The following is a 26,549-nucleotide window of genomic DNA, read 5'->3' on the forward strand; positions in this document are numbered from 1 at the left end:
TACTTATTACCAACCCCTAACTGGGTAATCCATCCTTTTCTGACTGATAACCACGGTTTCAGACTTGGAGGTGCTAATCTTTATCCCGTTCTCATTGACACTCGAATGCAGACCACCCAAGTACAAACTGAAAAGTCAAGTCAACAACCCCCCCCCCCCAAATTAGGAGTCATATGAATATGAAATCTTTTTTTTAAACTATGAATCTTTTCACCTCAACTGTGAATATTAACACGACTCCCACAATCATATTCTGGCATTAAGAAAGCCCAGCAGCGCATAAATGTGCGGGACTTCAGGGCCTTTGTTAATTTGGCCTAAATCCAATACATCCCAGAAGCAGACAGCGGCAATTAAGTCATGTGGTCATAATCATAGTTTTGCCACTACAGCATTTAATTACAGATAATGCTTCACCTGTAACACCTGCTACATGCCAGCTTAGATCAGTTCCATTAAACCAGATTTGGTTTTGAATGCTGTAATTTGCGTCGAACACAAAGCTTGCCAATTGAAGCTATCTGCTCTCAGTGGTATGACCCTCTACCACACACACAGACACACACACACACTCACACACAGTAGTCTGTGTGCGTCTAGCAATGCTGAGATATCGTTAACAATAACCATTTTGCCAGTGAACCAAAGCAGTGTGAATGTGGGCCAACATAAACAATACAAGGACAGGTTGAAGAGCAGAATTCAGCCATCAATAACTTTGTTTTTCAAAGTTCTAGATGTCGTAGTGCTTTCCCCTCTGTGACATATAAAAATGGCTGGTATAGAAAAGATCTCTCTTGAGAAATGTAAGGGTCAACTATCCACTATCAGAAATAAATGGCAGCTTCAAGGGATGCAACCATACATTTGCTTAGCGCCAGTTGACCGATTCACGCTGACTTGCATCAGCCTGTTGGCCCTTCTTGGACACTTCAATGAACTGCTAATTGATGTGTTCATTGGAAGGCTGAGGAAGTCGAGTTGCGTCACCGTCATTCAGCATTACCCCAGCAGGGTTTCTTTACAAACATTCCTCCTGCCCCGTTGCAAAAGAATGTGGTGCATATTTGCCGTGCATGCATGTGTATGTAAAAATGTATATTTGCCTAGTGGGGAGTCATGAAGTCTGTATACCAAGTGCTTGTGTAGTGACATTAGTTCTGTGGGAACAGATGGAGGAACAGTAGGGTGTCTGCAATGCAAACTACAAGTATTATAGAATTACAGCTCGCAGTTTGTGCTGTTCTCTGATCCACACCGACGGGGAGTGCACAATTGACTGCATATGAGACTGAAAAATGGGAAAGTTGGGTAGTGTTATTTCTAAAAGGCAAGGCACTTAATCAAAAGACCAGAACAACTTCCCTACAAACTTTGATGTTCAGCTAAATCACAGGGCGAATGTAAAGAAAAGTCTGAGAAAATACCACAAAAACCACTTTAAAAAGAAAGTCTCTAAAGAGTCTGCGTGGGATGCAATCAGCACAGTCAGTGTTACCTGATAGGCAGTCATCACATGCATCAATGCCTCATGTTGGTCTCTATTAGGTGGAATACAACCTATAGTGGTAGGAAAGATGCAATGTCTATAAGCTTGCTACATGGGTGTCATAGAAATCTAAAGGATGTTTCTGAGCTCAGAACCTTATTTAAAAATAATAAATGACTCAAACATGAGAGCAGCAACTGCAGTGAAGCATGGAAACTGAACTTTTGGTATGAGACTAGCAAGATTGTGACATGGTGCACTTTGAGTCCAGACATTGCTACATTGGGATAAATGACTGACAAAGCTCCTGTGATGAACAACTGGCTTAAACAGGAGCACTATAACACCCTAAATATATTTTGGGGAAATTGCATCAATTTAGTCAAAAACTGAGATTATAGGGGAGGACGGTGAGGAGAGGGAGTCACTGAAAGGCCACCCATTTACATTTTGATTGTGGGTGAGGATGAAATCATGCTGCTGACAGAAATACAGAGAAGCAGGGTGGCCAGCACCGCAAGTTTCTGCTCCATTTTTTTTAAAGCTCCTTTCACAGTTCATCCTATAATGACGCTAAGAATACCCCCTCATTAAACTGCTTTTCCTGGTTCAACCCGAAGCAAACAAAGAGGGTTGACGACTAACACAGCAGTGTAGGTGTGCAGGATGGCGTCCTGCTATGCTGGCTCCCTGTTTCACACAGATGTTGATTCAGCTCTGTGACTGGCTCTGTTACAGGCTTAAAGGCAACAATAATCACATAAAAATGCATAATGGCAATGTATGACTATGTGAAAGGGGCTTTGAAGAGATGTGGGGATGGAGATGGGAGATCAAAAAAATAAAAATAATATAAAAGAAGGTGCCGACTGAGAGGAGTGGGGAGCAGATAAGTGTGCGGTATCGTGTGTCCTCAATTACTATAAGCTTACCTAAGTACTAACAGTGTTAGCTTTTTTTCTTTCATAAAAGCAAACCTCATACGCTGAAATCAAGTATAAAGTTTATTGCATCAGCTTGAGGCTCATTTACAATATTGCTTCTAAATGTCCTATTTGTGTTTCTGTTCAGTATTGCTGTAGTTCTTTTCAGCCTTGGGGAATAGAGTCTTCAACTGTAGCATTTAAACTGCAGAAAGGAATAGTCAAAGATGACAGGAGCAAAAAAAAAAAGGTTCAAAAACACACTGGGACTAAAAGTTCAATCTGGAAAGTTTCACATTTTCTAATCTGTGAAACAAAGAGAGACAGACAAAGTATTTCAAGGCCACCGCAAGTTCAAAATATCCTTCCACCAAAGTGCTTGGGAACAGGAAGAGCGAAAACATCATCCTTCGGCAGGAGAGCGTGCAATCTCACCGACCCTGATCTCTGAACCGATGCATCCTCTGCTTTCGTCACCGGCTCTTGCTCAGGAAGAGGCAGATTTAAAGAGCCTGCAAACTTACTGTAAAACAAATTAGCAGACTGAACTTCATTTGGAGACGAGTCAGTCAAAGAAGCAATTATTCTTTAGCTTGAGGGATGGACAGAGCAAACTGTAGTAAAGTGCTTTTTCATCAGCTATTGACTTTTGGTTGCTTTGCAGACCCAGCAGCAGAAATTACTTATTGGAGATGGACATCCTGCATATCTAGATGGAAATAAATCTGACACGCAGTGGGAAGGTGTGTTTATGTGGGTTATGTGTGTGTGTGTGTGTGTGTGTGTGTGTGTGTGTGTGTGCTGTACATGAGTGGGTGGTATGAGTGGAATTTGTGTAGCTTGGATCGTTCTGTCTCAAAAGCACACGGCCAACATCCTCTGATTGACAGTCCAGGCCAGGGAAATGAAAACACCACATTCCACTGCTCTGTGTGTGTGTGTGCACACGCGCGCGCGTGTGTGTGTGTCTGCGCACAAATCACAAAAAAAAAAAGTTTAATGTGCAATTTGTGTGTGCATTCTAAATCACAGAGCTAACAGTGTAGTAGACACCGGAGCATGTTGAGGATTATCAGAATCAACAGCAGACATCACAGAGCCACTCCAAGTCATTTATCCACTTCATAACTCCAACTACAACCTAGCATCTACGTAACAAAGAGGATAAAACAATTTGTGAATATAAAAGCGCAGAGAAAATCATCCACCTACGAATCTCAGATTTATCAGAGGGTTACCTTTGCAGATGCGAACAGTAAGCTTGCACAAGTCATCACAAGGGAACGCATTTGCTTGAAAGCATCAAAGGACTCACTGCAGGAGGATATCAAAAGACATGTTCCAGTGGCTAAGACTAAAGTGAGTTTAATGCACTGACAATCTGACTAAACAGTGTTGAGAGAGGAGACAGTGATGGAACAAAAGCACCTCCAAGGAGCAAATCTCTTTGCTCTCATTTGGTCTCTTAAGTTTTACAGCAGTGAAAAAGATTCAGCGGGATCAATAGGATCCTGTCAGGTAATACACTCACAAGTGCATGTGTGCGCACAGACACACACACACACACACACACAATAGAGTCTCTGTTGAGCAGGTAGTGGGCTGGTCTTCGTTCTGCCCGCAGTATCCTGCTCCAACATAGCACACACCCACAGAACTCCATCCGGGGTTGTACCTCAAAGCAAGTTCAAAGATATGTTTTTGCGATCTTGCTCCACTAAACCTAATTTCTGCAGTAAGGGCAACTACAAAGCTGCTTATAAAATATTTGAATCTACCAAAGATTTGTCAATATAGCTACGACCACATTCAAATTAAATGGGTGATGTTGTCAGCTTATGAACTTATGACCAGTCACAAGTCAGGAAAGATCTACTAGCAGCAGAGCAGACACATTTTACAAAGAGCAAACTATATATATGAACTATGACAAGGTTAAATACGTTACATGCTAAAAACAGCAGCGTTGTTCCAGCCCTAGCAGCACTGTGTGAATGCGTGTGTTTTAGGAAAAGTGTTCAGTGTTCAGATCGTAATATTAAACTGTCTGAAAGCAAGTAAAGAACAAATAAACAACCAGCAAGAAAACCTACGCTTATACAAAAGGTCAACAACTACAAAGAGTTGGACATGAAACAATGGAAACAGATAAGTCACATCTGTGAGAAAAAGAACAACAGCAAGGGTTTAAAAATACTTGCAGTCAGTGGTTAAAAAGAAATTTATAGATTGCATGAAAAAAGGGCTGACTCTGCTGGAATCTATATTCCTCATGATGCTCGCCAGGAAAGACAAAGATTTTAAGCAGTCTCTGAAATCTATACACCTCACTATCTCTTACGCAGGGCTGCAGGATATTCTGAGAAGGAATGAATGATGATGCAATTTTCAAAGAGGTAACTGGTCAATTGGAAGTGATTTTCATATGTGCTGGTCTCTTATCTTGAACGTAACCTGTTCCTGGGCAGATTAGGTGGGCAGAAAGTGAATCATATTCATAATCCTCGGCTGATTCATGAACTCCGGTTGTGATTCTCTTTCCCAACTGGAGTTTGGTTCACTTGGTTTGAAGCAGGGAGAAAAAGTTACACACTGTAACCTATTAGACCTGGAATGTCAGTGCTACATGGATCCATGTACAGAAATGAAGCAAAGCGAATGATAGGGGGCTCTTTCTTTATGGAAGGTTTAGTTTCTTTTGTGTCACAAATAGCTCAGAAAGGTACAGGAAATACTTATTGGGAACAATTTTAGTCAATACTGCAGCTTGACTGAATAGTGTTATCCTGTATCTGACAAAATGATCTACCAAGTCTGCCTTGCTGTGCCTACTGACATATTCTGTGCTGTTAAACTACAGTTTGTGCAGCCATTATATCTTCAGGCAAACACAGATGGCTGAAAGAATACTAAATACCGTATATGGCTACCTACTGCTCGATGCTGCCCTCCGAGTGGTTCTCAAGACGGGCAAGCTTCTGATCACTGGCTATGTCAAACTCACCATCTGCCACACACATTTAAAATATTAAGTCTAGATGGATTTGGGGTGAGAAATATCAGTTCCACAGCCATTAGGCTGAGCGACTGATCAAAAGCGACAGCATGGCGAGGCCTTTGTTAAGACCTTGTCATCCACTCATCAAATCAGCAGAGGGGCTGCAGAGATTAGCACGGTCATCCAGAACATACATATGTATGATGAAGCTGAAGAATAATGCGCGACGCAGCTTGGATGAGTCATCGTGGCTTACTGAGCATGATTAACATGCAGGATTATCTGTTTTATCCAAATGTGAAGAAGTCAGATTGCTGTAAGAGTCTAACTGTACGCACTTTATAGAATGGCTCAGTTTTAGAAGTGTCAGTGTGCGGAAACACCTCTGTGATCTGAAGGTTTGTGTGAAGTCAGCTCAGGCAGTCTTAATGTAATTAAGAGCTAACAGGGGATTATTATTTTGTACTGAAGATTTCATAATGTTCACAAAGATTATATTTAAATTTGGACTAGATTAAGGTAAAATTTCAGTATTTTTTATTTGGTCTGTAAAGTCAGTGAATCTCTTCACGCCTTAAATTATGGTATGTTGGGTTGGACGTCTCTAAGGAAAGTTAACATTATACAATGTAACGACTTTGCGATTGGGCTATTAAAAAGATAAAATAATTGCATTTCATTTATCATCCATGATGCACTGAACACTTCCCTTAAGCCACCACTGAAAACCATTAACTTTTGAGAACTGTGACTGTATAAATGAAAATCGAATTGAACCTAAAACGAAGCACAAAATGTTAAATTGACCTTTTGAACATTGAACAAATTATTTTTAATATACATTTTTTGCTACTATTTGTGACATTTTTGTGCAAATGACAGAAAATGTGTTAAGAGTTTTCATCTCAATGAATAAATAAAGGCTTGATTCAGTTTGAGTGATGCGAATTTTGTCATCAGAGGATCAGCGCCCTCAAATTTGTACTCCAGTACTCGAGATGTACTCTTCAGGGACTTGAAAAAGTGAACAACAGTAACTGCTCATCCGTGGTGCCTGTAGCTGTTTGTGTGCATCCACAAGTGAGCCTAATCCCAGCCTCAAGCTTCAATTAAAACAAAACCAGTAGTTAAACTTTTAGTTTTACAGCTAGTTTTGTTTGGTTTACTGCAGTCGATGACAGTGCAACTTAGTCACTGCTTTGAAAAACACAGCTATGAGAGCATGATGAGTGGCCATCTAAAACCACCCAAGGTGTGCCTTTATCCACATCTTCTTAGCTGTGGACAGCTTGCAATTAAGCCCACGCACTTCCAAACACTATAGCCACTGTCCCACTGCAGGGCCAGCAGAAACTGCAAAGGAATGCAACACACTGTTCAGCATGTGGGTCTAATAAAATATCCCTATTAATATCACTAAAGGTTTCAGCCGTGTTTCCCTGGCCTAGGTGAAACCCATCGAATTGACAAGGAAGATGTTTGCAAAATGACCATCATGAAAGCACTGGCTAATAGCTGGGTTACCACCCAGCTTTTTGTTTGCATGTAGACTAAGTCATGACCCTGCATGACAGTTATAAAGTGTCACCCTTAAACTGTAAGATGCGTAATCACTGTGCTTTCAGTGTTTTGGTATGCACAAATTCCCTCTATCTGCAGCTACGAAACACTGTGCACAGGTAGTCAAGGTACGTATTAGTTTTCCCGATAAGTAGGAAACCACTGGTTTTTAACCCTGAGGTGGAATGCACCGAGTGGGTGGTGTTACACTCAGATGAGTGAAGATTATATGTTAGATGAGGCTTCACAGGAAAGCGAGAGAGGGTAACTCGATGTCATTACAGTCATTATAACCTTTTACAGTATATTTCACTTTGGTACATGGTGCCAGTGTCATTGCAAGACGTATACTGTTTACATAATAGCTCTAGAAGTGTAAACTTGAAATGAATCTGTAATTTTAAAATGACTAAAACCTCCTAACTTGGAGGAGCAGGGCGAGCTTCAGAAATGAAAAAAGTAAGGGGAGATTAAAGAAAGCATAAAAGACAGATGAGACGGAGACATAAAAGGAAGTAGAGAGGTTAAAACAAGCGGGAGAACAAGAATTAGAGGAAGTGAAGTTAAGAGGGGGATCAGAGTTTCAGACACCTGTTCTGACAAGTCCTGACAAGATACTTGAGGCAGTAACACCACTTTTAACAGTCTACCCGCACACATTAAGTTCACACCAAGACTCTTTATAACGCCCCTGTCTTCATTCTGTGCAGACACATTCACAACAAAGCTAGAATAAAACTAGGAATGCGATAGTAATTTCACCTGCAATAGTGCACTAACAGTTAAAACTGTAAAATAGTCATTTTTCCTAGAAATACAAAAGTGACATTCACATTGTAAGTAAATTACTGAATATCCTGAAATAACCTTTGATGATATCCTCTTATAAACGCTCTATTCCATAAAAAATATTGGACTAAAACTGAGTTTTAAACTTGACACAAGCTTATATACCGAAACTGTTCACTAAGCATAAATTTAGTTTGGAAAACATACTGGGTACTTTTGACTATTCATTCATTAGAACCTGATAAAACCATATTGGGTTTGAAAATACAATTACTCTTGTTTTGTTTAGACTTCATTTAGGAGCTGATGTGAAAAGGAGGCTTCAACTAGGCTTGGACAGACTGGGCTTGTTCTTTTCAAAGAGCACTTTAGAAGCCTTGTGCACTGGCAAAATGTCATCAAAATGAAGGAGAAGACTCTTTTCTCCCCAGCCCAAAGTGGCTCTGCCTCCTCTGCTCAATGATGCACGCAGGCAGTGAGGATGTTCATTTATATTGCTGCCTTCAGGTTATCTGTTTGTGCTGCTTTGTGGTTTAATCATTCACCACTCTCTGCATTAGGAAACTGTCGACTGTGTTAACTGAAAGCAGGTCGTGACAGGTGGCATTCATGCAGCAGAATCTAATAAACAAAGGCTGCGAACAAATTCTGAATTAAATACTAATCAATTTTAAAATGTATTTCTTGGCTAGCGTACTGATGATGCAGACTGGGCCAGGACTTCATTTATTTTCAAGTCAGCACAGAAAAGTCTGGGAGTAGAACTGAGCGAGTACAGTGAAACACATCTAATGATCGTTATCAATGATTTGACCTCTTTTTGGTTACTAAGACTTATGATTGTGTTATTTTAGGATGTTCTACTCAAGTATTTTCAGACTTTCTATTCCCACACAATTCTTGTCCTAAGTACTCTCTTTGCACTTTAGGCAAGAGTGTGTTAGACATGTATTGGCTTGCTTCTGTGATCTGTCTGCTTGTGTGCCGGATTAGTGCGTGTATGTGTGTGTGTCAGGCAGGTTTGGAGAGGAATGCAGGACTGTTGTAATCCAGTCTCGGTTCATTTTCGCTATTGTCACCGAGTCAAAAGCCTGTAGGCCTGTTTGCCACAGGGCCCCATAGCTCAGTCATGACTACAGACATATTCTCACATATAGTACTGCAGCCTAAATCGTTTTTAAAACAACAACGGGACAACACATCATTAGAAAAGCAATCTGTAGATACAGTGAAAAGAACTCTTAAAAGATCTTTAAATTTCAAGTTTTGAAATAACTTAAGGATACAGTTCACTAAGGTAACAAAATGACCTTGGAGTTTCAAAGTGGTGTTTGTTTAAATTTGTTCTGGAGGATATCCAGTCACCTTGCAAATGTCTAGTCAGGCAACTTAATGTTTAACTTCCCTCCTTCCTTGTAATCATTGTGGACAAGCAAACACAATTTCAACCAATCATTAAATACGTTAAAGACAATACACTGATCCTTCAATCCATAGCTGTCAACACTCTCAGCTTACCATTATGTAAACACAATGTTAGAAATGTGACATGATTTTGCTGCATTTCATTTGGGCATTATCAGTGCCAGACTTAGCTAGGCTGATTTAGTTATTATGGTATAGTTTATCCCCGGATGTCAAACTCGTTTTACACAGAGGGCCACATACAGCTTACTTTGATCTAAGGACGGCCAGATGAGTCAAACTTGTAAAGATGTTTAACTACACATTAAAATGCTGTGTCATGGCAGTGAATGAAAGACATCCGTCATTTGTGCTTAAATTGTAACAAACAAATGCATAAAATTACAGGTGAAGTTCTGGTAACATAGCTAGTTTTTGTTATTTCACAGAAGAAAAATCCCTTCTTTTTCTGTTTTGTTAAATGGGGGCCCGTTGTAGAAAACAAAACATGTACTATAGTTAAATTTCTATAGTAGATAGTGGGGAAAAATGAAAAAGTCTACAATTTAAGCTTCACATTTTTCAAAGTGTCCTTGCCGGGCCGATTCTAGCCCTGGGGCATTATGTTTGACAAACCTGGTTTACCCTACCAAAGAGTCTAACATTTTTAAATATTTTTTAAACATAGTCATAGACAGTTAGGGAAATCTGTCACTTAAACCAGCGGTCCCCAACCTTTTTTGCGCCACGGACCGGTTTATGCCCGACAATATTTTCACAGACTGTCCTTTAAGGTGTCGCAGATAAATACAACAAAATAAAAGTAGTACCGGTACTGAAAAAAAAGAAGATTTATTCATAACACACGTGAAAAGACCCAGGAAAACCGAGTTAACGATAAAAACGATAACAAAATAACGCTGAAAACCGATAAAAACCCTGAAAACCATACATTTCACACCTGAGCCTCTACTCTCGCGGCCCGGTACCAAACGACTCATGGACCGGTACCGGCCCGAGGCCCGGGGGTTGGGGACCGCTGACTTAAACAACCCTCTTTTTCAAAATTAACTTTTTCTACTGCTCACTGAGTGACTCTGCTCTGCTGACCTTTGGCGTTCCTCAGGGATGTGTTGTAGGACCTAATGTTTTCTTTAACATTCTTCTTTTAACAACATATTTTTCATCATTATGAAAAAAAAACCCAGAGAAAAATGCACACCTCACATATTCTCAGACTTCTTAACTTCAGCTTTAACATGTTTAGTTTAGTTTGGATTGCAAACACAAGCGCACAGACACACACTCATACTTATGTAATTGTTATAAACAGCTGCATTCGTGTGTAATGGTTGTCCATAGAGACGCCTGCTCTGGCATTGTGGAATAGTTTATTAGGCTAAATAATTAACTGCCTTATTTATCTTGAGCTTATCTAATAAAAACATTCAACAGTTTGTGCACCTGTGTCTCCGTCTTCATCTCGGGCTCTTAGAGCCACCCAAAGCTGAGTGGCTCTAAACACAAGTGGAGTAAGCTATCACAGATAAAACAGGGTTTGCTGCTCTTCTTCATGTTGCCCTCAAGCTTTTTTTGTGCTGATATGCTTTTTTTGCCTCACATTTGTAGTCTGACGACTTCTCCTTTTTTTCACCCCTGCCTGGTTCCTTTGCTATTGCATAGAAGTCTTTTCCTTCAGTAGTGTTTGTTCAGTCCTGATTCCAAAAGAAAGAACATCTAATAAAGCAGTTCTCCTTTTCTACTCTTCTCGGAGTTTCTTGATTTTACATTTGGTGTGCGGGATTTCAATTAATGGGGCTTGTAGATGAAGATGAACACATTTTCTGAAAAGAATCCATATACACATTTCTTCCTTCGTTCACACAGATGTGACACAGTTTTATACATCTGTCCCCTGGCCTTTGCTCCAAATCACTCCTTGGGTAGAGTACAGTGTCGTTCATCTTGATTTTCTTTTCCACTTAAAGGGGATCTATTACAATTTCTCCAACTTTCAGTCATTCACACACACACTATTATCATGTTGGATGCTCATATTTAAAGATGGCCAAAACTGCAAATAATAAACTCATTGTCTGTGTAAGTCACCCCATACTTGAAATGCTTGTGCTTAGATACTCTTACATGTGTGATGTCGGACTGGGAAAATTCATAATATAATCATCTTGGCTTAAGGAGAGGTTCAAGAGCTAAAACTGCTCATTTTAGACAAAAGATGATGCTGCACCAGGACACCAAAATAAAATAAAAGGGGTTGTTTTGTTGATCACATAATGCTTATTCTGTGAATACAATGAAACTTAAGAATTAAGAGGTAGATAAGAAACCACATTAAGAAACCATGACCTTATTCACTCATATCCTCCAAATGTAGAACATTACCTCCTTGGTTCCTATTTATCACATAAATCCAAAATCCCACTCTTAATATGAGGTACATAAACTCCACAGGTCATGCTATCTCAAGTCCTCGTACACCTCAGACTTTCAGTACAACCGATTCTGCAGTGGTTGGATGCATTAGTTATGGGCATGAGAAGGAGTATACAACACTAGTGGGTGGTTTTGTGGAGTGGTCTGGGAGAAATAATCTGCTTATGAATGTGAATAAGACCAGAGAGATGACCTCAGAAGGAAGAGGACAGCTACACAATCCATGTCTATCCTGGCGCAGGATGTTGATATGGTGGAAGCGTACAAGTACCTGGGCGTCCACATCAACAACGGCCTGGAAGACCAGTGCTGTATACAAGTTAAGGCTGCATACAAGAACGAGATGAGCAGGCTCTGTTTCTTAAGGAAATTCAGATCCTTTAATACAAGCAGCAAAATGTTGGAGATTTCTTCCAAAAGTCCATTAGTGAGTGCAGTATACTTTGCTGTGATCTGCTGGGGATGCAGAATCAGACCTGCTGACACAAACAGACATAATCAACTGATTAGGAAGGACGCCTCTGTGACTGGCTGCAAACTGCATACTTTTGGAGGGGAGAGGAGGTCAACGAATAAATAGTTTTCCATCACTGACTCATTGTATCCCCGTTGTTTGTTAATTTAGTGGCAGCAAGTTGTGAAATGATTTTGGTCCCTTAGCTTGTCAGTTTGTGGACTGAGCCTACCTGGTTGGAAAATGTTTTACGTACGGCCAAAACTTAACTACACCACCTTATTCTGTACAAGAATGTTTGGTTCTTTGCAGTACTGAAATCTATTAAAATGGTGTAAATGAATATTATTTCCAACCATATATGCTTGAAAAGTCTTTTGTAGCAGAAGTATAGGCTTGGCAAGGGTTTCAATAGCAGCTGACTCAATAACACTTTACCACACTAAACAGGCTATTAGTCAATGTATGAAGGTAATAACTCTCTTTATCTACAGAGCCAAACTTTGGAGTTGGCCATTAAAGTCTGGCACGTAACACCTGCAACTCTATCACAAGCTCTGTGTCTAGTTAGACTTATTGACAGAAATCCAGTAAGAGTGAAGAGTCCAGTAAGAACAAAACCTTTCAGAGCAGGTATGATACACACGTTTCTTCAAATATCCAGAAAGGTTACAGCTCACAATCTCTCATGGTTGCCATTAGACACGGAAAGGGGGTTTAAATGCAACTTCAAAACAACATGTTGAACATTAATTGGTATAAAAACTCGTGACTGCAAACAATTATACAAAATAAACTTCAATAATAAGGGAACAAGTAATATGGATGGGTTTCCAGGTACAGACATCATCATGTGTTCTGGACCTTTCTTTACTGGGAGGGGCAGACGTAAGAGCATAGGACCTTTCTTGACCAAGCAGTAGTTGTACTAATTGTATTTTACTGAATAGCGGACAAGGACACATACCTCTAGGCAGCAAAAGAAAACAACACATGTCAACCCCCTCTGATGATGAAAATACCGTGTTTATGCTGTGATTGCAATAAGCATTTCTGCCAGGACTAAACCACAGCCACCAAGCCCCTACAGACAAACTATGCTTGGTACATCAGTTATATTTTCAGTGTGGGATGTAGATCTGTCACTGGCAGTTTGTGCAGTTCAGCTACAGGTGAGGTTCTTCCAAAATTAGTTGTGAAGTGGCAGTGAGAAGATGTGGTTTACCATATAATTGACTAGACAAGAGCATCACACATTGGCTGCAGCTATGGAAGGATGCCTAACATTAGACTGATTTCTGGAATCACAAAAATGTGAGAAGACTTCAGCTTCTCCCACCACAAAGACACAGACTCACCAAAAATGTGGACACAGTCCTTTCAGTTTTGTTTTTTTTAATTGGGCTGTTTTGTTAAACCACTTTAGTGCACATAATCTAAAACATATCCAGTTCCTGTTTTGCAACCATGCTATTCCAGTGTTTTAAACATCCAATACTTCAGATAAAGATTACCACATTGTTCAGAGTAATTGTTGCGTACAGTGTGCATTAGTGGGATTCTTTTGTTACATCTGTGCATTGCTTGATGGCCAACCTGACTTTGTAACCTACTAACCACAACTGTGGGCTTCTTTTTTTTTGTTTTTTCTGATGTCTTGTGGTTGTATTACTTATGTTATCATCTTTGTTTCATTTGCAGATAGAAACACCAAATCATTCTAGTTTCTGGAATAGAGCTGCAGCTAGCAGTTACTCTCATTGTTCTCCATTATTGATCAGTTGTTTGGTTCGTATCACCCTCCCACATTTCTAAAAGCACAAGGTTTGTCATGGAGCGCTTGTGTTGTTAATTTATTATCATATAAAGAGTAACACAAAGAAAAATCACAACTGAGACACTGATTCAGATAACCTTTTTGGATTTTTGCTTGAAAATGTACTTAAATGATCAACAGTTTTGCACAAGCAGCAGCTTAATTTGCTGTTAATTACCATTGTATGTCCATCAGAAAGGCCAGATTATCCTGTGGCGGTTCATTAACATTCCTTTTCTATGTATAAATTTGAATTTTACAAGTTGACTTTCCTCCAACGTTTAATATATGATAAAAGCCACAAAGGCACAGGTGACATCTTAATGAAGACTGCAATCTTACACCACAATTTAAAAAGAAATGCATTAGAGGGATGTTTTAAATGCTGGCAAGCTAAGAAGCTAAAGTATTCAGACAGCTTTCAGGCAGCTCTGATATTTCTTGTTATCTCCTCAGACTCCTTCGCTGCCATAACACATTACTTAACTCCCTAATCCTTGACCGCTTGATTAATACTTTTCTTGTGCAGACAAAAGAAGGGATCTTTACTCTTTACCCAGTAAACTGAAGATAGTAAATGTTTTTCCATCCACCCCCTCCCTGTTCGTACTGTCAGCGAGGATTTTCTGAGGCTTTAAGTCATTATTATTGCAAAAGAAAGGAATACCACACACAGGCGTTGATTTGAAGAGAAAAACAGTCGTCTGTGCCTAAACAAGACAAGCTAAAGAGACCTGACAAAAAGATGAATCTTATACCACTGTTGATAGCTCAGTATTAGGGAATGGTTGCCATGTGAGGCATCTTCGAAGTGACATGGTGACATATCGCTGAAACATCCTCCAAGGTCATGTAAGCAAACTAGGAAACAATATTCTAGGATGAACTCTTCTTAAAGGGAGAATCCATCCTTTTACACAAATCAATATCTTCACTACTAAAATCGGAAAAGTTAAACTAGGTTATATCTTGAAGGTTATGCTGGCTTGGGCAAAAAGATTTCTAACAAGAAAGCCTGTGTTACAAACAGGGCATGTCAAGTTTTAAAAACATAGCAGTGCAAGAAGCTGGAAGGCTCTAACCAGGGACGCTTTTAAGTTCTGTTTTAAAGCTTGGCCCATATTAGGAACTAAGTAAGAATCTATCCATGTATGATGTCTTTGATGCAATACCTAATTGGTGGAGGAACTGCAGTATGAGTCATAAAGTCATAGTGGGACACAACAGCTTTGCCTAAAATTCGAATTCCAGTTGCTAAAATTTAAATACTGGCAAATGAAACCTAAACCAAATAATACTAGAATGCTGAGACCTTTCTCTCGCAATAGGAAAGACTAAAAAAAAAGCTTTACATGTGACCATTATCATAGTAATCTGTTGTTTGCACAGGAACCAGCTCTGCCCATGCTCTGCAATCTGAGTCTAATTCTCTGTTTAGCCAAAAAAATAACCTGAAGCAAGATGTGCATTTTGCACACTGAGATAGAAGCATGAGGCACAGAGTGTGTGTGAGGTAGTACGCCCAAGCAGTACCACACAGTGAGCAGAGGGAATCATTAATCAGGCAAAGCTCCACAGAACATACTTTTAATGGAAAAAGTTGCACTTGTGTAAAAAGCTCAGCTAAAATTTGACAATGTGCTAAAAATCATGGAGGAGTTGGTTACTGGTGTCAATGCTTCAGTGAGGGGCAAAGAAATGTGTAAATCCAATCTCACTTAAACCAGGGATGGACAGACTTTCACGGAGAAATGCTGGAGGCGATTTGACAGTGAGGAATTTCCCTCCTGCTGGAAATTCATCCATCACCCAGTTTGCCAAGCAAAGAAGTGGTGGGTTTCATCACTCCCAGCTACACTTTTGTCTCCTCCCCTTTATCTTTCTGTTTTTTAATCTCCCTCTGCCTTGTCAGAGTCTAACTCTCCAATGCTCTTTTCAACAGGATTTGAAAAGATAAAACTCTTGCTGATTGGTGGTGCTGACGACCACACAGTCTCTCCTGTCCTTTTATCTGCCTTTAACAGCCCGCTCTCTCTTCCTTTTTGCACATTTGTGTAGATTTCTGCAGATTCATATAAAATCTAAATGCTCTGCAAGCGACGTGCATGCGGATCTGGCTGCTATGGTATATTGTTTGTGCATCAAAGATAAAACTTTTCAGCTGAACAACAACAAACAGGCCGTCACTTTTTGCTACACAGGAGTTGGCTTTATTACTATGACACAAAGCAAGAGAGACTGCTGTGACAGCCAAAATGCAACAAAGACATCCACACCATTAAAAGTATGAAATTAAAAAATACCCTTCATGCATGTTTCATTTGTGTCCACATAATGTGGAACATTCGAAGGCTATCTTAGACAGATGTGCTGTCTGGCTTCTCACAGAAGATATTAGCGAGTTTAATGGTTATTTAAGATAAAAATAAAACTGTCACTGTGCAAGAGCAGAAAAACACAAGTTGGAATCAAACAGATGAAAATGTGACAGCAGCTGAATGCAGCACAACTTGCTCTTGGTTGACATTTCAGTCTCCTTCTTTCTCCAAATGGCCTCAAGGCCCTCAGTCCTTCAACCTGACAGAAGACGAGCCATGTCTGGAGCTCCTGCTGGGCGCTCGGCTTGTAAATCAGTATACTCAGCTGCATGCTAAGCAGCCTTTGTTTGATAGGCTGCAAGTTAAATACTGGTTGTTTAAAAGCGAAACTCAGAACACAGATCCTGCATGGCTGTTGGCGAAAATGATGAAACAGCAATGTGTTCCGCTGTAAGTTAGTGAGTCATGAGAGCGAGAAAAACAAATGTGTGGTTGATCTGATATGCACACCTTAAAATCTGCCTGCTGTGTATCCGTGTGCGGGGTGTCTGCGAGCACCGCTGGTGACATGCAGCTGCAACAATAACTACAAACATGCAAAAAGATGGAGCCTCTATCTCAAACCACATTTCTTGAAGCTACTCTAAATGAACTGCAGACTTGTGCCTCATGGGCGTAATTACCCTATCTCTCAAAACTGATAGAAAGATATTGGAGAACAGAGACGCAAATAGTCTGATACTTAACTGTGAAAAGTTGGGGGTTTTTTGGTGGGGGGTTAAATGATAAAGTCCTAATATGCAGGACCAAAATTTTCTCTGTGAGTTGTATTAATGTTTTTGATCAGGATTAAAGAAACTAAAGAGGGTCCGAAAAAAATAACATATGCGACCCTTTTAAAATTATTTCTTAATGGCTTTAATCAAAAGGTAACTCATTAATGTAGAATGCTTAACAGAGGTCAGACAAGTCAACAGCAGCATGGGCTGTCCCAACACTGTGGCTGGGCTCACTTCCACCTCTTGGCTCAAACTCAAAAGGTGTCAACCGACCACGTACACCAAATACTTGTTGCAAATCATGCAAAGAATATTCACGGGGAAAATGAAAACATTACGCTGTTACTCACCAGCTCAGGCTTGCCCGCTTGATGATATTATAAGTCCAACACGGTGGGAAAGCTGAATTACACAAAATAGAAAAGTTAAAAAAAAATGCGGGGAGAAAAAAAAGTGACCCTTCTTCCGGCTCAATCAATTTTATGAAGAGAGCAAGAAGAGTTACAAAAAATGCGACACAAACTCCCCGGGTAGTGTAACTGTACACCTGAGTAGCTTCAGCGCGGAGCTGGCCCCAAAATGTGACAGTCGTCACATGGAGGCTGGACGACGCGTCGTCAAATGTGTGAAACTTTTTACTTTGAAAGAAAATAAAGTCCTCGTCAAACAGAAAGCGCTTGAAAAAGTGAAAGAGTCCTGCCTTTCGGCGCTCTCCTGCTCTTCCAAACCCGCTTTTTTGGAGTGTATGCGTGTGTGAGGAGGACCAGAGTCGGTCTGTCCGGCGGTTACCTGACTCCAGTCATTACCGTGAGGCCAGCCCTCCTCACAACAGCAGCTGCCGCCTCATGTTTCCTGGTATTGTCGCTCTGAGTGACTGCAAAACCGACAAACAGCTTTCCTCAAAAGCAACAGGTTGAGATGCTTTCCTCTTTTATTTGCCGAGGACTGAGCTGTGACCTGCGGCTCTGGCTCTGATCCGTTACATTAACATAAGAGTAACGGCGAAAACTCCAGTTACTGTAGTATTTACTTTTCTTTGCGTTTCCTTGTAGCTGTGTAGCTGCACTGTATTAAACCAAGTCTCAATGCTTGTTTCTCGTAGGTGTGCAAGGCCAAGTCGTTTAAAAGGTATGACCATCACGAAAGTCTAACCAGGGTATGAACAAAAATATAATTATCATTATTAGCATCCCTTTCAGTTTCAGTTTCATTAGTGGCAAAATTAATATGCATGCTTTTTTTCTCTCTCTCTTTCGTATGTGTGCAGAGGTGGATGCTATCTGATTTGAACCCGCTGTTAGATCTGCAATACATTTACCCAGTGGCAGCCCCATCTAACACAGCTAGCCCAGCTTCCTGTCTGTTTTCAAAGGAAAAGAAGCTTATTAAAAATAACCGAACTCAGAGCAATTATAACACTTCAGAGGACTGCGCAGTAAAAGTGCAGCTAATTGCATGTAATTAGGTAGCCTATATATTGTGGTCCAGCTTTATGATTATTTGTGATGCTGTTCAGCTCCTTTGTGTTATGCTGACAGGTGTTTATATTATTTTGACCAGTCTTTATATACCACCAGTCACCTCTAGCTGTGAGGTGAGTGGGTGGTATATATTGGATTGCCCAATATGTAGCTGTAAAATTAATAGACTGTAACTGCTCAGGGCTGCATTAAGCTATGCGTGTATTTATTATTTATATAGGATGGGAGCCAGGGATTAGATTATAAAGTGTGACCTGTGGGTCATCTGCCTAAATGCTCCTGAGTGTCTGATGTAAACAGGTGCCTGAAATCAACTAATTCAGCTGCATTCTGGTTGCTTGATGGAAACACGAGAGGCTGTTTGGAATATTAATAAGCAAATGAGACAAGGGTAATGTAGGAGTGGGTTGCACATTTATTTGGAATAGCTAATGTGTCATGTCCCTAACCTTTATTTTTCTGTTTGCAATATTTTAAAAAGCAGGGGGGAAAGACACAAAGAAGAATTTCTTGTTGCCTTTGGTAGTAATTTTGCTTGTTTTGTGAACATATTAAAGCCTAACAAACTCTGCATCTACTTTTAAATTACTCTTCAAAGCTTACTTTAACCAAAAGTTGTTTTTAAATAAATAATACAATATTATTTCTTTATCATCCATTTCTTCTTATCGTTAATTAATTCATTACTTAGCCTACCTCTCATAGTCTGTCTGTCCAGGTTTTATGCCGTGCTTTCATATATTGTTATTTTAACTGTGTTTGCCTTTCTTTTTGAGTTTGGATTGTGATCTATTGTCCTGCTTTCTGTACAGCACTTTGCAACCACACTGTTTTGAACAGTGCCCCACAAACAAAGCCTCATTGCTACTGGTAATCATTCAGGCTCTTGTGCAGAAAAATCAATGTTGAGATGCAGATGAATAGTAGAGAATATATATGCTTGTGTTATGATATATTGCCTCATATCAAGGAAAAAGGGTGAAAAGCAGGCACGGTTATACCATTCTGAAGTCCTAATCTCAGACAGTGTCACATACCCCTTCTTATATATCAGCTTTCCAGATAAAGAAGCTCAGTATGTCTCTGCACTGTCGGCAAGCAGCTAGGCTGTCCTTGTGTCTACCAAGGAGCCAAAACACCAGGCACCACAAGAAAGCCAAGGTCATCATCCTAAAAGCTCCATTAAGACTAATTTCGTTTAACCTCCAAAAATCTAATGCACTATCATCTTCACAGTCACCAGATCTGTGTGTTAATTTGGACAGAATCTATTTCAAGGTGCACTTTTGGTGAGCTGGTAGGCACTGGGCCCAAAATCCTTACTAAAGTTGTTTTCACATGTGCCCTGCAGCAGATTTTTCTAGACATTATTAAGAGGAAGTGCACGGGAAAATACTAATGTCTGACTCAGGGAGACTGCCCATTAATCAGTCTTTAACCTGCCAGTTCCCTAGTACAAAATACATGTGAGTCCAGTTGTGCAAAGTTGGGCCGATAGTGCCTTTAGTCCAGTAAATTTACAGCTACTGAGTAGTTGTCTGGCCTCCTGTACTCCCATTGCTCATTGCAACTCAACGATGTATTCCCATTAGCTGACGCAATCTAGCTCCGGCTCTTTGTCACATGTGAGGAAGGACAGCTTCAGACAGTGTCTTGACCTGATTCACATGACATTATCTATGGTTCACGTGTGAAAAAGTCTCAGGGCACTTTATATCAGTGATAAAATAATTTTATGAGTGACAGAAAGGACAGACCAAAGGCACTATTCAGCTACTCTATAGACCCATGAAATAAAACTAGGCCAAGCTATTTTTACGTATCATTACAGCTTAGTCATATTTCATTTATACTACATATACTTCATCCTCATTTTCCCGCCATTAATTGCTTTTTTAATTTTCCCAAATGTAGGGTATGAACCCCTGATGTCCAAGCGTAACAAGTTCTTTAGAGATGTATTTTAGCCTCATGAATCACAGCTTAGCTGACCTGTGCTGTCTCTTCTTTATAATCCCATTTTGCTTAAAATCTGATTAATTCTTTATATCTGAAAGTCCCTACCATGGCAATTTGAAGTAAGAATGTCCTTGGCTGTGATCCCCTACAGTGATATTATATGAAATGAGTGCATCCACTGACTCGTCCTACTTCTAATTCCCCAAGATACAGTCTTCACACCACACCAGAGAGAGAGAGAGGGAGCACGCAGGCTAAAATCATATAGATAACAATACAGCAACTAGTCCTTTGTCTGTGTTTGTAGGGGAGGCATTTGGCAGGGTAGCAGCGTTTCTTTAACAATACTGCATGCACAGGCTTTTTGTACCTTTGTGTTCACGTGTAGAAGTACCAGCACGGCTCTTTGTTTGCCTGCATCTGTTTTAATGGCATAGTTTGAAAAAAGCGCTGTTCTTGTCTGCGTGCTTATGTAAACACAATACAAATGTAAAGAGGAAGTGGGAACACTGGTTTCTAATGGGCGGTTTACTGACAGGGTTTTGTGGTTTTTAAGAGACAGAATTATCTCAGTGAGGTTCAGCCAGGTTGTTTGCCGTGTAGGTGTTCTCACACATAATCAGGTAAACAGGTACTTTCCACAGTTGTAGCAAACAGCACGAAATAATACACTTCATTCATACATTTTTGGCAATCCAGCATCACACAAACAACTAAAGGCTGGCTAGTTTCCATTTGACTGAGTAGGAAACTTTGTTTTTACATGTACCCTGGTCATCAGATGCTCTGTATCTAGAAAACATTGGGGTTGCGGTTCATTGGTGAAAACACCTTGTGTCTTCTAACAAACCAGTGTGAGCACAGTTGTTAAGGCAAACATTAACAGGGCAGACGCTTGTCAGCACAAAGGTATAACCTGGGGCTGAAAACAGTGCTGACATAAGATGTGACAGTGAAGGAGTAAATCTTTGGACTTTATCTGGTGCTTGCAAACAATTGTGTGTGTGTTTATGTGTGTGTTGTCAAGCATTTAAGTAATGTTAAGCTTCACCTTTATTCACCATCACCTGTATTCAAACAGTCATGTGATCCACTTGTGACGTAAATGCTGATTAGGTTATCAGCATCACATGACTGTTTTTACATTACTTCCATGCCTGAAAAGTCCTTTCTAGTGCAAACCTGTGACCTGTGAAGATTTAGATCCTGCCACTCTCTAATAAAACATTAGCTGCACACTTAATAAAGATTTGTGAAGTCTATTGTAAACACAAAGCTGTAGTTCCTATAGATGGGGCTATAAGGAGTGTGTTCAAAATGACTGTAAAGATGATAAGTGTACTGCATGTGTTTCTGTTTGTGTGCATGTCCACTGCACTTGTGTGTCTCAGTGTTTGCAGGCTACACCTCTGTGTGCTTGCTCTATTTAAAGAGCTCTGCAGTGTCTTACCTTGCTTGTTTTGCCCTTGACTTTGTCAACTTTTCGTGCTTTTTCTGTTCTTAGAAAGCGTGATGCAATCTAAGTTATTTTGTCAGACATACATCGTGGTATCAGACCAGACGGGCATATCTAAAAGCATCAGCTGTCATAGAAGAGATATTACAGAAAAATGTACGCCTGCAGTGTTTGGGCTAAAGTGATGGGATGGAAAAAGTAGCTCTCCTTTGGGAGATTATAAAAGACAGATATTAATGTATTCACAAAAAAATACTGCAGTTCTTATGATGTCCTCGCAGGAAGCAGGTGCTGTGGTGACAGGAAATTTGTATCTGTGCAAAAAAAATCCACTTATCCTTATTTTTTTTTATTCAGATTTATTAGCTGTGCAGTTATTGATATGATTTTCTTTTATTTATTTTTTTCATGCCCAACACTTTTTTGTTGCTTCCGAGAGCAGTGATTTAGGCTAGTTGCTAAAGTGTTTTTTTTTTCCTGTGTGTGTTTTACAAGTGGTGTCATTAAGGCAAGGTCATTATTAAGTGGCACTTGTTGAATCTACATTGCGTTTGTGCTGTAATAGCATACACGTTTCTGCGTATTCACATTCCTTTCCTTGATATACCATTCAATGAATGTATTAAGTTACCATGGGAACCATGACATCTGTGACACCACGTGATATTATCTCTGATTTTCAGAAAAAAAGAAACACACTTTACCACATGTGGTCCGTTGTCCCTCTCCAGCTGTGAATGATTCGTTTGAGTGCATTAGAAAGGTGGGTGGCTTCCTGTTAACGATGGAGATGTATTCAAAAAACTGTGTTAGCAATAGGGATGCCAAACACCTTTACTTATTCTTTTATTCTCTTTAGATTTCATTCATCATAATGCTATAGTCTCAAGATGCAATTTGCTATTATTGCCTCGCTTTTATATATTTAAGAGGGATGCAGATATCGTAAACAAGGTTGGTTTCAGCTTGTCATCTAAGGGTGGGGTTTTGGAAGTAGTGGGTGGAAATTTAAAAGGAAGAGGTTTGAAAAATGGATTGGTAATTTCAGATCAAAAGCTCTCTCAATCTCTCTGAGATTATGTTTTTGTTGTTGTTGTTGGTGTGTGTGTGTGTGTGTGTGTGTGTGTGTGTGTGTGTGTGTGTGTGTGTGTCCCTGACAAGGACTAAAAACACTTAAATATATCTATCACTGTTTTGTTTTGTTTCTTATCCAAGTTAGAGTGGGTTGGAGCCCCAGAGGAAGCCCACATAGCCACAACAAAATCAGCAAATTCTGTCAACAACAAAACGAAACTTAGAACACAAATTTTGTTACAGTGCATTTAGAAAAGGTTATGATTTTAGGTGTTTTTTTTTTGTTGTTTGGTTTTGTATGTGCATGTGTGTGTTTGTGCTAGTATGTATGATTGAAATATGAATTATCGGAGTTCCTTCTGTTTCAGAACCCTGTGTGTCTGTGAATGCAACAACAATTTTTTTTCTTGTCTTTGTCATTTTTTTCTTTGCAGTCAATGTGAAGCCGCAGCTGTATGATGTGCCAGTAGTCCGAATGCATCTTCAGTGGACGCCACGTCCTCTGTCAGTGTGAACAGCCAGCCAAGACAAGACACTACAGCATAAAGAAGTAAAGTATAAGCTCACAATATAATCTGTGCAGGCTACATCCACCCATTGATGAATGTAATTGCGATGCCTATATGAGACAAAGAAGTACAGACCTGTGCAACAGTGCTGCCTGGTTATTTCACAGTGGTCCAACAGTTCAGCCTCTGCAGCATGTCTAAATATTTACCAAAGGTTACCAGCACATCAACATGTATATGCATGCGCGGCCACAGAAATGCACAAGGTTTCGTTTTAGCCCTGAGGGAGGCAGAATTTATTAAAAATTATGCAGTGTGCTCTTACGTACATACAATAGCCCAGAAAGCTGCCCGTGAACTTTCACCTGAAGGCCCGTGACCTACATTGAAGCGTGTGGGGGATGCATCCCACTTTTCCGCTTGACAATGCATCATTAACCTACTTCTGACTGTCCAAAGCCAAGTCCCTGCAGCTCACCTGAACCCACCGTTGAATTTAGATACAAAAGCACACACACACGCACACATACGAAATGGCACCATACCATTAGTTTATTTTTTTTCTCCATTGCTTTGGCTTTCCACTTTACCATAATTACACAACACACAACGGTACACTCGCTCTCACAGAGTACATGATGTCTTCCTGTGTCAAAGTGGTTTCCTAGGGTACTAAAGTGCACAGCATCTACCATTTTAGCCACTGTGTTGCTTGACACACATACAGTCCCTCCTTCTCTCTTTATCTAATGCTCTCTCTCTCTCTCTCTCTCTCTCATACACATTCTGGCTGCTTTCTACTCTCAGTCTCCACTCCTGCCTTCTCATTCTCTTGTTCCCTCTTCCAACTCTGTTTTTTCTTCTTCTCCTCTTTGCTTCTCCTCCTCCTCCTCTTCCTCTTCCACACACGCATACAGATGCACACACACATTTTCTCTCTCGCTTTCTTTCTCTCCCTCTCCTCATATCCACCGGCAACTGAGCAGGCTCCCTCACCAAGCCCGTGGATCCCTTCACTTGACTAATTAGCCTTGAAGTGCTGTTGAAGATCATCATATTTAGCTTAGTGACCTAGCGGCAGAGTGCAGACAGATATAGACTTGGCTGGCTGGAGGCAGAGTGCCTGGCAGCGGGCAAGCTCTCTATCTCTCTCTATTCACACTCACCGCCGAGGGCTTCTCAGTGGCGGAGCGGCGGAAGTGAGGGGCGTTTTTGCTTTGAAAGAGACGAGAAGGGGAAAAGAGAAAGAAGCGGAGCTGAGACCACAACAAAACCTCAGAATGGAAGTCCGCTGCAGGAGCACAACCTCCTAGAGACAGAAACTGTGAGGTGGCAGCCATTACTTTGCAGCAGCACTGCTTCCAACAAAAAGACATAGAAGGTGAGACTTTTTCAAACCAGTTACTTCTGTGTTTTTTTCTTCTGGCTCTTTTGGGAAACATTTTGTTCCTAAATTTGTGTGAGTGTGGGTGTGTGTGTGCAAGAGAGAGCGAAAAGGAAAAAGTGTGAGTGCAGATGTGCATCAGTGTGACCCACATTGTTGAACCTGAGGAGCAGCACAGCAGGAATTCTCTGTAGGATGTCTCTCTCCCCTCTCTCTCCTTCTCTCTCCTCTTATCTCTCTTCTCCTTTCCTTCTCTCTCTCTCTCTCTCTCTCTCTCTCTCTCTCTCTCTCTCTCTCACACACACACACACACACAGACTCGCACGCAGCTGTGTGACACCACTTGTTGGACTGACATCCAAACTGACATGCTATGAATATTGAAATACTGGTCAGTTGTATGCGTGCACACATTTGCATGAATATCAGTGAATGTGTGAATGCACCTGTGCATGTGTGAGATAGTGACTAACTCTTTTTGTGCTGTGCTACCAATGCAAGGCTTAAGGGTGAAAAAAATCATTGTGAGCAACATGGACAGCAACACAAAAGACAATCAGACACAGCTGTCTTATGCCTGATTGCTTCTCACTGCTTTGGAAGATGGGAACATAAAAGAAGACCCAAATACAGTATTTACAGCATGCAGCCCCCTGTGTGGGAATGTATGCATATACAATACACAGTCTTTTGATCTCCTGCCATAACCTAAACAATCTTGTCTTTCATGCTCTGAAGCAGAACCTTACAGTGGAATAGTGTTTAATTAATGAAGCAGACAGGTGGCCTTGAAATTAAAGAATCAAATACATTTATATGAACCACAGCATGAATACTTGTGTCCGTTTCTTCATTAAGCGTACATGTCTGAAGGAAATTCTTGAATATTATAAGAATTTTTGGTCATTAACAAGCCTCATTCAGGTCTATAAATAGCGGGACATGATGTTTGATAACTGCAGAGGAACCACTGATTCTTTAAGTTTGTGCACAATGTCACCTGAGGGTGATTTTTGCCCAAATTGGGATTTTTAATTTAGAAATCTTCCATGTTTAAAGTGACAAAAATATAATTTTTTCACTCCTTTCACAGCATAAGATGATTATATAAAAAAAATAAGTTCTTTAAATCTTATCTTGTTGCTGCCTCAGAAGTCAGAAAAAGCTTTGATAGCATATATGTATGAGCTTAAATTATCTGCTAGGGGAAAAAAAGCTGTTAAAGATGAGAGAAGATCTAAATGAATTCCGGGTTGTCAGAGTATTACATCTTTAATTCTTTCTTTATTAATGCATATATTGTATCTCTACTATGCATACTATGACAGCGTTTAACTGCCGTGCTCCTGTTCGTCATGCAAATGTGCACTTTGAATCGCCGTCACGAATAACAAGATGGTGTATTTTTAGTGTTTGTGTAAACAGGAATGAATCATTTACCTTGTTTTTACTCTTATTTTATTTTTAATCTGGCTTCTATCATTTTAGGATGTGACTGATAGGGGGTCAAGTGCACAACGAATGCATGGACACACTCCAAACTTGTGAAGTGCCTTCCTTCTCCTCTCACCCATAATGACCATTGATTGGGGAAAGGGCTGACAAGGCAGCAGAGACTCTCACTAAGCCATAAAGTCAGCAAGATAATTGTTGTCAGGGAGATCGGGGAGGGGGCTAAGCTCGATATCTGAGAGGAAAACCA

General features: G+C 40.3%; 2 protein-coding genes and 1 long non-coding RNA gene across 10 annotated transcripts in view; 2 read left to right on the forward strand and 1 right to left on the reverse strand.

Moving 5' to 3' along the window:
- palm3 (paralemmin 3) overlaps positions 1-17,857 on the reverse strand; it is a 31,102-nt gene extending 13,245 nt beyond the window's left edge. The window contains exons 1-2 of one of the 7 annotated variants that reach the window (XM_082536986.1): positions 17,774-17,857; positions 17,335-17,386 (exon numbers count right to left, since the gene is read on the reverse strand). The gene's annotated coding sequence lies outside the window, so the exon portion shown is untranslated. Of the gene's footprint in view, positions 1-5,821; positions 5,826-17,334 lie in introns of those variants that run through there. The other 6 variants (XM_082536988.1, XM_082536985.1, XM_082536990.1 and 3 more) reach the window with 6 other exon arrangements.
- Positions 17,858-18,065: 208 nt separating this feature from the next.
- On the forward strand, positions 18,066-18,449 carry LOC309708725. Its single transcript, XR_014277322.1, has 2 exons — positions 18,066-18,140; positions 18,252-18,449. It is a non-coding gene; the product is annotated as an uncharacterized lncRNA (long non-coding RNA).
- Positions 18,450-24,270: 5,821 nt separating this feature from the next.
- The window catches only part of plppr2b (phospholipid phosphatase related 2b), a 70,434-nt gene continuing 68,155 nt past the window's right edge, over positions 24,271-26,549 (forward strand). For both annotated transcript variants that reach the window (XM_082536995.1, XM_082536994.1), the window contains exon 1: positions 24,271-24,844. The gene's annotated coding sequence lies outside the window, so the exon portion shown is untranslated. The remainder of the gene's footprint in view (positions 24,845-26,549) is intronic.

Source organism: Aulonocara stuartgranti (genome assembly GCF_965226115.1).
Source record: "Aulonocara stuartgranti genome assembly, chromosome: 6".
NCBI classification, from domain to species: Eukaryota; Metazoa; Chordata; class Actinopteri; order Cichliformes; family Cichlidae; genus Aulonocara; species Aulonocara stuartgranti.